Source organism: Triticum aestivum, chromosome 1A (assembly GCF_018294505.1).
Source record: "Triticum aestivum cultivar Chinese Spring chromosome 1A, IWGSC CS RefSeq v2.1, whole genome shotgun sequence".
In the NCBI taxonomy this organism is placed as follows: domain Eukaryota; kingdom Viridiplantae; phylum Streptophyta; class Magnoliopsida; order Poales; family Poaceae; genus Triticum; species Triticum aestivum.
This window is the reverse complement of record NC_057794.1, coordinates 371,386,183-371,397,396: the sequence shown is the minus strand read 5'-3', so window position 1 is coordinate 371,397,396 and position 11,214 is coordinate 371,386,183.

Sequence of the window (11,214 nt, the reverse complement as noted above, 5' to 3'; positions counted from 1 at the left end):
ATCGGATTGCATCTACATACCTTTGTAGATAACGTGCGGAAGCATTCAAAGAACGGGGATGAGGAAGGCGTACTCGACGTGATCCAAATCACCGGAGATCCTAGCGCCGAATGGACGGCACCTCCGCGTTCAACACACGTACGGTCAGCGTAACATCTCCTTCTTCTTGATCCAGCAAGGGGGAAGGAGAGGTTGAGGAAGATGGCTCCAACAGTAGCACGACGGCGTGGTGGTGGTGGAGCTGCAGTACTCCGGCAGGGCTTCGCCAAGCACTATGGAGGAGGAGGATGTGTTGGAGAGAGAGAGGGAGGCACCAAAGGCAAAAGGTAAGAAGTCCTCCATCTCCCCCACTATATATAGGGGGGCCTAGGGGGGGGGCGCCGGCCCTAGGAGATCCAATCTCCTAGGGGGGCGGCGGCCAAGGGAGGAGTCCCTCCCCCCCAAGGCACCTAGGGGTGCCTTCCCCCTTTGGGACTCTTCCCTCCTTGAAACCCTAGGCGCATGGGCCTCTTGGGGCTGGTTCCCTTGGCCCATGTAGGCCAAGGCGCACCCCCTACAGCCCATGTGGCCCCCGGGGCAGGTGGCCCCACCCGGTGGACCCCCGGGACCCTTCCGGTGGTCCCGGTACAATACCGGTGACCCCGAAACTTGTCCCGATGCCCGAAATAGCACTTCCTATATATAATTCTTTACCTCCGGACCATTCCGAAACTCCTCGTGACGTCCGGGATCTCATCCGGGACTCCGAACAACATTCGGGTTACTGCATATACATATCCCTACAACCCTAGCGTCACCGAACCTTAAGTGTGTAGACCCTACGGGTTCGGGAGACATGTAGACATGACCGAGATCGCTCTCCGGTCAATAACCAACAGCGGGATCTGGATACCCATGTTGGCTCCCACATGCTCCTTGATGATCTCATCAGATGAACCACGATGTCGAGGATTCAAGCAACCCCGTATACAATTCCCTTTGTCAATCGGTATGTTACTTGCCCGAGATCTGATCGTCGGTATCCCAAATACCTCGTTCAATCTCGTTACCGGCAAGTCACTTTACTCGTACCATAATGCATGATCCCGTGACCAGACACTTGGTCACTTTGAGCTCATTGTGATGATGCATTACCGAGTGGGCCCAGTGATACCTCTCCATCATACGGAGTGAGAAATCCCAGTCTTGGTCCGTGTCAACCCAACAGACACTTTCGGAGATACCCGTAGTATACCTTTATAGTCACCCAGTTACGTTGTGACATTTGGTATACCCAAAGCACTCCTACGGTATCCGGGAGTTACACGACCTCATGGTCTAAGGAAAAGATACTTGACATTGGAAAACTCTGGCAAACGAACTATACGATCTTGTGCTATGTTTAGGATTGGGTCTTGTCCATCACATCATTCTCCTAATGATGTGATCTCGTTATCAATGACATCCAATGTCCATAGCCAGGAAACCATGACTATCTGTTGATCAACGAGCTAGTCAACTAGAGGCTTACTAGGGACATGTTGGTGTCTATTATTCACACATGTATTACGATTTCCGGATAACACAATTATAGCATGAATAAAGACAATTATCATGAACAAGGAAATATAATAATAATGCTTTTATTATTGCCTCTAGGGCATATTTCCAACAGTCTACCACTTGCACTAGAGTCAATAATCTAGTTACATTGTGATGAATCGAACACCCATGGAATTCTGGTGTTGATCATGTTTTGCTCTAGGGAGAGGTTTAGTCAACAGATCTGCTACATTCAGGCCCGTATGTACTTTACAAATATCTATGTCTCCATCTTGAACATTTTCACGAATGGAGTTGAAGCGACGCTTGATGTGCCTTGTCATCTTGTGAAACCTAGGCTCCTTGGCAAGTGCAATAGCTCCAGTGTTGTCACAGAAGAGCTTGATCGGCCCCGACGCATTGGGTATGACTCCTAGGTCGGTGATGAACTCCTTCACCCAAATTGCTTCATGTGCTGCCTCCGAGGCTGCGATGTACTCCGCTTCACATGTAGATCCCGCCATGACGCTCTGCTTGCAACTGCACCAGCTTACTGCCCCACCATTCAAAATATACACGTATCTGGTTTGTGACTTTGAGTCATCCAGATCTGTGTCGAAGCTAGCATCGACGTAACCCTTTACGACGAGCTCTTCGTCACCTCCATAAACGAGAAACATTTCCTTAGTCCTTTTCAGGTACTTCAGGATATTCTTGATCGCTATCCAGTGTTCCTTGCCGGGATTACTTTGGTACCTTCCTACCAAACTTACGGCAAGGTTTACATCAGGTCTGGTACACAGCATGGCATACATAATAGAACCTATGGCTGAGGCATAGGGGATGACACTCATCTCTTCTATATCTTCTGCCGTGGTCGGACATTGAGCTGAGCTCAATTTCACACCTTGCAACACAGGCAAGAACCCCTTCTTAGACTGGTCCATATTGAATTTCTTCAATATCTTATCAAGGTATGTGCTTTGTGAAAGACCTATGAGGCGTCTTGATCTATCTCTATAGATCTTGATGCCTAATATATATGCAGCTTCTCCAAGGTCCTTCATTGAAAAACTCTTATTCAAGTAGGCCTTAATGCTGTCCAAGAGTTCTATATCATTTCCCATCAAAAGTATGTCATCTAAATATAATATGAGAAATGCTACAGAGCTCCCACTCACTTTCGTGTAAACACAGGCTTCTCCATAAGTCTGCGTAAACCCAAACGCTTTGATCATCTCATCAAAGCGAATGTTCCAACTCCGAGATGCTTGCACCAGCCCATAAATCGAGCGTTGGAGCTTGCATACCTTGTCAGCATTCTTAGGATCAACAAAACCTTCCGGCTGCATCATATACAATTCTTCCTTAAGGAAACCATTAAGGAATGCCGTTTTGACGTCCATTTGCCATATCTCATAATCATAGAATGCGGCAATTGCTAACATGATTCGGACGGACTTTAGCTTCGCTACCGGTGAGAATGTCTCATCGTAGTCAACCCCTTGAACTTGTCGATAACCCTTAGCGACAAGCTGAGCTTTATAGATGGTCACATTACCATCCGCGTCTGTCTTCTTCTTAAAGATCCATTTATTTTCTATGACTCGCTGCTCAACGGGCAAGTCAGTCAAAGTCCATACTTCGTTTTCATACATGGATCCTATCTCGGATTTCATGGCTTCTAGCCATTTGTCGGAATCCGGGCCCGCCATCGCTTCTTCATAGTTTGAAGGTTCACCGTTGTCTAACAACATGATTTCCAAGACAGGGTTGCCACACCATTCTGGTGCGGAACGTGTCCTTGTGGACCTTCGAATTTCAGTAGGAGCTTGATCAGAAGTATCTTGATCATCATTAACTTCCTCTCTAGTCGGCGCAGGCACCTCAGGAACATTTTCTTGAGTTGCGCCCTTTTCCGGTTCAAGAGGTAATACTTCATCAAGTTCTACTTTCCTCCCACTTACTTCTTTCGAGAGAAACTCTTTCTCTAGAAAGGACCCATTCTTGGCAACAAAGATCTTGCCTTCGGATCTGAGGTAGAAGGTATACCCAATAGTTTCTTTAGGGTATCCTATGAAGACGCATTTTTCCGACTTGGGTTCGAGCTTTTCAGGTTGAAGTTTCTTGACATAAGCATCGCATCCCCAAACTTTTAGAAATGACAGCTTAGGTTTCTTCCCAAACCATAATTCATATGGTGTCATCTCAACGGATTTCGACGGAGCCCTATTTAAAGTGAATGCGGCAGTCTCTAAAGCATACCCCCAAAAAGATAGCGGTAAATCGGTAAGAGACATCATAGATCGCACCATATCTAATAGAGTGCGATTACGACGTTCGGACACACCATTACGCTGAGGTGTTCCAGGCGGCGTGAGCTGTGAAACTATTCCACATTTTCTTAAGTGTGTGCCAAACTCATGACTCAAGTATTCTCCTCCACGATCTGATCGCATGAACTTGATTTTCCTGTCACGTTGATTCTCAACCTCACTCTGAAATTCCTTGAACTTTTCAAAGGTTTCAGACTTGTGTTTCATTAAGTAGACATACCCATATCTACTCAAGTCATCAGTGAGGGTGAGAACATAACGATAGCCACCGCGAGCCTCAACACTCATTGGACCACACACATCAGTATGTATGATTTCCAATAAGTTGGTTGCTCGCTCCACTGTTCCTGAGAACGGAGTCTTGGTCATTTTACCCATCAGGCATGGTTCGCACGTGTCAAATGATTCGTAATCAAGAGACTCTAAAAGTCCATCAGCATGGAGCTTCTTCATGCGTTTGACACCTATGTGACCAAGGCGGCAGTGCCACAAGTATGTGGGACTATCATTATCAATCTTACATCTTTTGGTACTCACACTATGAACATGTGTAGCATTACGCTCGAGATTCATTAAGAATAAACCATTCACCATCGGAGCATGACCATAAAACATATCTCTCATATAAATAGAACAACAATTATTCTCGGATTTAAATGAGTAGCCATCTCGTATTAAACGAGATCCTGATACAATGTTCATGCTCAAACTTGGCACCAAATAACAATTATTGAGGTTCAAAACTAATCCCGTAGGTAAATGAAGAGGCAGCGTGCCAACGGCGATCACATCGACCTTGGAACCATTCCCGACGCGCATCGTCACCTCATCCTTTGACAGTCTCCGCTTATTCCGCAGCTCCTGCTTTGAGTTACAAATGTGAGCAACTGCACCGGTATCAAATACCCATGAGCTACTATGAGTACTGGTAAGGTACACATCAATTACATGTATATCACATATACCTTTCGTTTTGCCGGCCTTCTTGTCCGCTAAGTATTTGGGGCAGTTCCGCTTCCAGTGACCACTCTCCTTGCAATAAAAGCACTCAGTCTCGGGCTTGGGTCCATTCTTTGGCTTCTTCCCGGCAGCTTGCTTGCCGGGCGCGGCAACTCCCTTGCCGTCCTTCTTGAAGGCTTTCTTACCCTTGCCTTTCTTGAACTTAGTGGTTTTATTCACCATCAACACTTGATGTTCCTTTTTGACTTCTACCTCTGCTGATTTCAGCATTGCAAATACTTCAGGAATGGTCTTTTCCATCCCCTGCATATTGAAGTTCATCACAAAGCTCTCGTAGCTCGGTGGAAGCGACTGAAGGATTCTGTCAATGACCGCGTCATCTGGGAGATTAACTCCTAGCTGAGTTAAGCGGTTATGCAACCCAGACATAGTGAGTATGTGCTCACTGACAGAACTGTTTTCCTCCATCTTACAGCTGAAGAACTTGTCGGAGACTTGATATCTCTCGACCCGGGCATGAGCTTGGAAAACCATTTTCAGCTCTTCGAACATCTCATATGCTCCGTGTCTCTCAAAACGCTTTTGGAGCCCTGGCTCTAAGCTGTAAAGCATGCCGCACTGAATGAGGGAGTAGTCATCGGTACGTGCCTGCCAAGCGTTCATAACGTCTTGTTCTGCAGGGAGAACAGGTGCGTTACCTAGCGGTGCTTGTAGGACATAATCTTTCTTGGCAGCTATGAGGATGATCCTCAGGTTCCGGACCCAGTCCGTGTAGTTGCTGCCATCTTCTTTCAGCTTGGTTTTCTCTAGGAACGCATTGAAGTTGAGGACTACGTTGGCCATTTGATCTACAAGACATATTGTAAAATATTTAGACTAAGTTCATGATAATTAAGTTCATCTAATCAAATTATTCAATGAACTCCCACTTAGATAGACACCCCTCCTGTAATCTAAGTATAACATGATCCGAGTTAACTAGGCAGTGTCCGATCATCACGTGAGACGGACTAGTCAACATCGGTGAACATCTTCATGTTGATCGTATCTTCTATACGACTCATGCTCGACCTTTCGGTCTTCTTTGTTCCGAGGCCATGTCTGTACATGCTAGGCTCGTCAAGTCAACCTAAATGTTTGCATGTGTAAATCTGTCTTACACCCATTGTATGTGAACGTTAGAATCTATCACACCCGATCATCACGTGGTGCTTCGAAACAACGAACTGTCGCAACGGTGCACAGTTAGGGGGAACACTTTCTTGAAATTATTATGAGGGATCATCTTATTTACTACCGTCGTTCTAAGTAAACAAGATGCAAAAACATGATAAATGTCACATCCCTAGCTTCTGGTGCTGCCTACTGTTTGCATCATGTTTAAATTTCTGAAAACTTGAACTGGGGAAATTAGGAAGCCTCAAAAACTTAAGTAAAAGAAGGGCAAAAACCCTAAAATCTCATTCATTGTTCCAAAATGCTCTTCTTAAATGTTTGATAATTTTTGGAAAGGGTTCTGGTCCCAACCAAAATATTGAACATTTTTAAGGACTTAATCTTGGGACTTTGAATTTAAATCATTAGCTATTTGAATTTGAATTATATTAATATAATTAGAATATAATTTCAAATACCCCTGAAATATTTTATGAGCTTTTGGAAAAGTCCATCTAGCAAAATAAAAATATTCAGAGGAGTTTTTGGCATTGTTTGGATTATTTTAAATTCAAAACAGTGGCAAAAGATTAAATAAAAGAAAACAGAACAGAAATATAGAAAAAGAGCAGAAGCCTACCTGGGCCACCTACCTGCAGCCCACCTAGCGCCCCACCTGGCGCCAGCAACCGGCCCAGCTCCTGTGCTGGCAGCCCACTGGTGCGGCCCAGCCCACCAGGCGCCTCCCCCTGTCGCCTTCCTCCTCGTGCCAGTAGGCAGAGGAGGGACACCGCGACGCCGCCGCGCGCGCCACCTCCACCCTGCTCTGGCCACCTCCTGCTTCGCGCTGGAGGCTCGTCCTCCTCCCTGACCCCGTGCCTGGATGACGCCACGCTGCCCCGACTCCCTCTCGCACTCTCCCTCGCCTCATCCCCTCCTCTGTCTCTCTCTCACACGCACGGCCGTCGCCACCGACGCCGTTCGCCGCGGCCACAGCCACCGCCTCGCCTCTCCGACACGCCCACGGGCTCCGCCTCGTCCCTCTCTTCCTCCTCACCGAGCCGTCCGACGCCGGAAGCCCCTGGACGTCGCAAGCACCGCCGTTCCCCTCGTCGGCCACCGGAGATCGCCGCCGTCAATTCTCCGTCGCAGAAGCTTCCCCGAGCCCATTGAGCTGCTCTGCGAGTCCGCCGTGAGCCCCTCTTCCTTTCCCCTCACCTCTCTCTCTCGCGCATGCCCTGTAGCCGCCGCCCCACGAGCACCCGAGGCCGCCGTCCGCCATGGCCGGTGAGCTTCGTGCTCCCGAGCTCCTCCACCTGCGCTCGTTGCCTCCGAGTGCTCCTGATGACCCCAGTGACCCGTAGAGCCCCTCCAGCGCCTCAGCTCCCTCGTTTGCGAGCAGCAGCGCCGAACCCGACCGCACCCGAACTCCGGCCGCCGCTCACGAGCTCGCCGTCGTCGGTACCGGCCACCACAGGCACGGCCACCACCACCGTTCGATGCGCACCAGCAAGGGCTCTCCAACGAGCCCAAGCACGGCCTCGCCCGTGCCCTGTAGCGCGTTTCCGGTTCGCGCCGCCGTCTCGGGCCTCGCCGGCGTCATGTCGCCGGTGGGTTTGACCCACTTTGACCACGGCGGGACCCCCCCTGTGTCCATGACATGTGGGGCCGGCCTTTGACTGAATTAGTGTAGGATTTTAATTAGTGCTAATTGCTCTGTTAGTTAATTAGGATTAGTACTAATTGAATTAGTTAAACTAATTACCCCTGCTGACACTGACAGTGGGCCCCGTGGCTATTAATTTGATTAGTTAGAATTAATTAACTCTGTTAGTCACCTGAGTCACTGACCAGTGGGCCCCACTGGTCAGGTTTGACCGGACCAGCCCCTGTTGACCTGCTGACGTCATGCCAACGCCATGCTGACGCAATATTCCTTTTCTGGAATTTAGTTTATTTTATAAATAATCAGGAAATTCCAGAAAATTGTATAAACTTCTAAAATTCATAGAAATTCAACCGTAACTCCAAATTAAATAAATTATATATGAAAAATTATCAGAAAAATTCAAGGAATCCATCTGTACCATTTTCATGCATGTTTGAACAATGTTTGTCCTCTGTTTTGGACAAAACAAATAAAGGGCATTTAAATAATCATATATGGAGTTGGAGTTTGAATCATGTATTCAAACCAACTTCATTTAAATCATAGCTAGGTGCATTAGCCCAAAACACATTCATATTGCCATGTCATAGCATGCATCATATTGTGCATTGCATTGATCGTGTTTCTTCTGTGTTTGCCGGTGTTGTTCCCCCTCGATAGACGTTGTACCGGCGATGTGATCGATGACACCGATGAAGAGCTATATTATCTTCAGAAGTGCCAGGCAAGCAAAACACCCTTGTTCATTCCGATATAATCCCACTCTCTCGCTCCTGCTCTCTTTTACTGCATTAGGACAACAACGATTCATCTGTTACTTGCTGCGGTAGCTGAACCCCTTTATCCTCTGCATGACCTGTCATTCCACAGTAAATAGATGAAACCCACTAGCATGAGTAGGAGTTGTTTGAGCCCTGTTGTGCCTACTCATTCTTGCTTGTTTGTCATGCCTGCTACTGCTTAGAGTTGTGTCAGGTCTGATTCATCGGGAATGAATCAGAGGTGTGTGAACATGTCCTACTGTGTGTGAGCTAAGTGTGTGAACACGATTTGGTAAAGGTAGCGGTGAGAGGCCATGTAGGAGTACATGGTGGGTTGTCTCATTGAAGCCGTCCTCAGGAACTGAGTTCTGTGTTTGTGATCCATGATTCAGCTACTACCACGCATTGGGCCCGAAACCAATGGACCCTCTCGGCTTCTTAATCACCCTTGTCCTCTGTCCAGGAGTTGCAAGTAGTTTCTGGTGTTTGTAGTATGCTGGAGGCCGTGGGCAGCGCTGACCGGAGGGGTGGGCTGTGATGCGGTAGGCACGTGGCACGGTGTACCGGGCGCCCGTTTGGTGTCTCGGGAACCCTGTTCACATCGTTTGGGGCTGTGAGCGAAACTCCGGCCGGATCTCCTCATGGATGGAACCCGAATAGGCGATAAACCTGGACTAGAGACTTGAGTGTTTAGGCAGGCCGTGGCCGACACCCACGTTGGGCTTCCGCTTGAAGGTTGCCGAGTACATGTCGTGTAAACGGCGGTAAGTGGTGAGAGCGTGTGTGAAGAAGTACACCCCTGCAGGGTTAACATCATCTATTCGAATAGCCGTGTCCGCGGTAAAGGACTTCTGGGTTGCTTATATCAGTTCATAGACAAGTGAAAGTGGATACTCTAAAATACGCAAGATAAGCGTGAGTGCTATGGATGGCGTTCTCGTAGGGAGACGGGAGCGGATCCATAGTGGTGTATTGATATGGTGAATATGTGGACTCGTGTGCGCCACCTCAAAAGAGTTACTTGCAGTCGTAGTTCAGGATAGCCACCGAGTCAAAGCTGGCTTGCTGCAGTTAAACCCCCACCATCCCTTTGTTGATAATGATGCATATGTAGTTAGTTCTGATGTAAGTCTTGCTGGGTACATTTGTACTCACGTTTGCCTATTTTATGTTTTTGCAGAGAGACTTCGGTCTCGCTAGTAGTACCGCGTGGACTTCGACGTTTAGCTTGTTACCTCAGCTACGATCTTGTGCCCTCGGCAGGATCTGGTAGATAGTCAGGCTTCTCAGCCTTTTTCATTTTATAGTTGTCTGTACTCAGACATGTTAAGCTTCCGCATGTGCTTTGACTTGTATGCTCTGAATGTTGGGTCATGAGACCCCTGTTTGTAATATCTCGCTCCTCGGAGCCTATTGAATAAATACTTGAGTCGTAGAGTCATGTTGTGATGCCATGTTGTATTTGCACATATCGAGCATATTGTGTGTATGTTATTGAAATGCTTGGTATGTGTGGGATCTGGCTATCTAGTTGTTTATCCTTAGTAGCCTCTCTTACCGGGAAATGTCTCCTAGTGTTTCCACTGAGCCATGGTAGCTTGCTACTGCTCCGGAACACTTAGGCTGGCCGGCATGTGTCCTTCTTCGTTCCTGTGTCTGTCCCTTCGGGGAAATGTCACGCGATGAATACCGGAGTCCTGTTAGCCCGCTACAGCCCGGTTCACCGGAGTCCTGCTAGCCCAGTGCTACAGCCTGGATTCACTCGCTGATGACCGACACGTTCGATGCTGGGTCATGGATGCCTGTCCCTGTAAGTTAGTGCCACTTTGGGTTTACGACTAGCCATGTCAGCCCGGGCTCCTTATCATATGGATGCTAGCGACACTGTCATATACGTGTGCCAAAAGGCGCAAACGGTCCCGGGCAAAGGTAAGGCGACACCCGTGGGAATACCGTGCGTGAGGCCGCAAAGTGATATGAGGTGTTACATGCTAGATCGATGTGGCATTGAGTCGGGGTCCTGACAGCTTTGGTATCAGAGCTTGACTGCCTGTAGGATTACCAAGCCAAACTGGTCGAAGTTGAGTCTAGAAATTCTTTAGTTATATAAGGGAATTGATTGTGGGATGGAACGTAAGGCTCTTTTTACTCCTTATACCTCATGGCCTTCTGATCTGAGTCATCATCTTCTCTTCTACGGGGATTAAGAACTAGGCTATCTCTTCTTTCCATCAGGATCACGTGTTACTAATCCGTAGACTTATAAGATTGTTGGATTAAGCCTCAGTTCAGTTTCTACCTCTGTATGTTAATTATTGATCTCGAGACCTTGATATTGTGCTTCTGAGTGGTTATGCCACCATTTTTGTGAATGTCTCAAATCTTTTCTGAGCATTTACAGCCGTTATGCTGTCCGAGTCATCCCAGGTTTCCAAAGAGTCTGATGCATTTGCAAAATCCTTTTCCTCTGGTTTCAATGTCTTTTAGGCCAGGTTAATCACACAAATTGTTGAGTTGAGGTACTCTACTGCCTCGACCTTTATGTTGGAGTTATTATTATGACCCTAGGTGTCTCAGGGGATCATCTAGTAGTCTAGCCATGTTTTGTGTCCCAGTGTGATGATTCTGGCTTTTATTCTCGAAAGCATCCCGTGATGCCACTTAGTAGTAGGTATTCTACTCCTTGGGTTTTGAACCCGAGATTCACCCTACTTACTTCATGTTGATAGTAATTGCTAGCTCCCTTAGGTTATTAGTAACCTTTGCGATAGTCCTTGAAGTCCGTGGTATCTTCTTCTTCCAAATACCATGA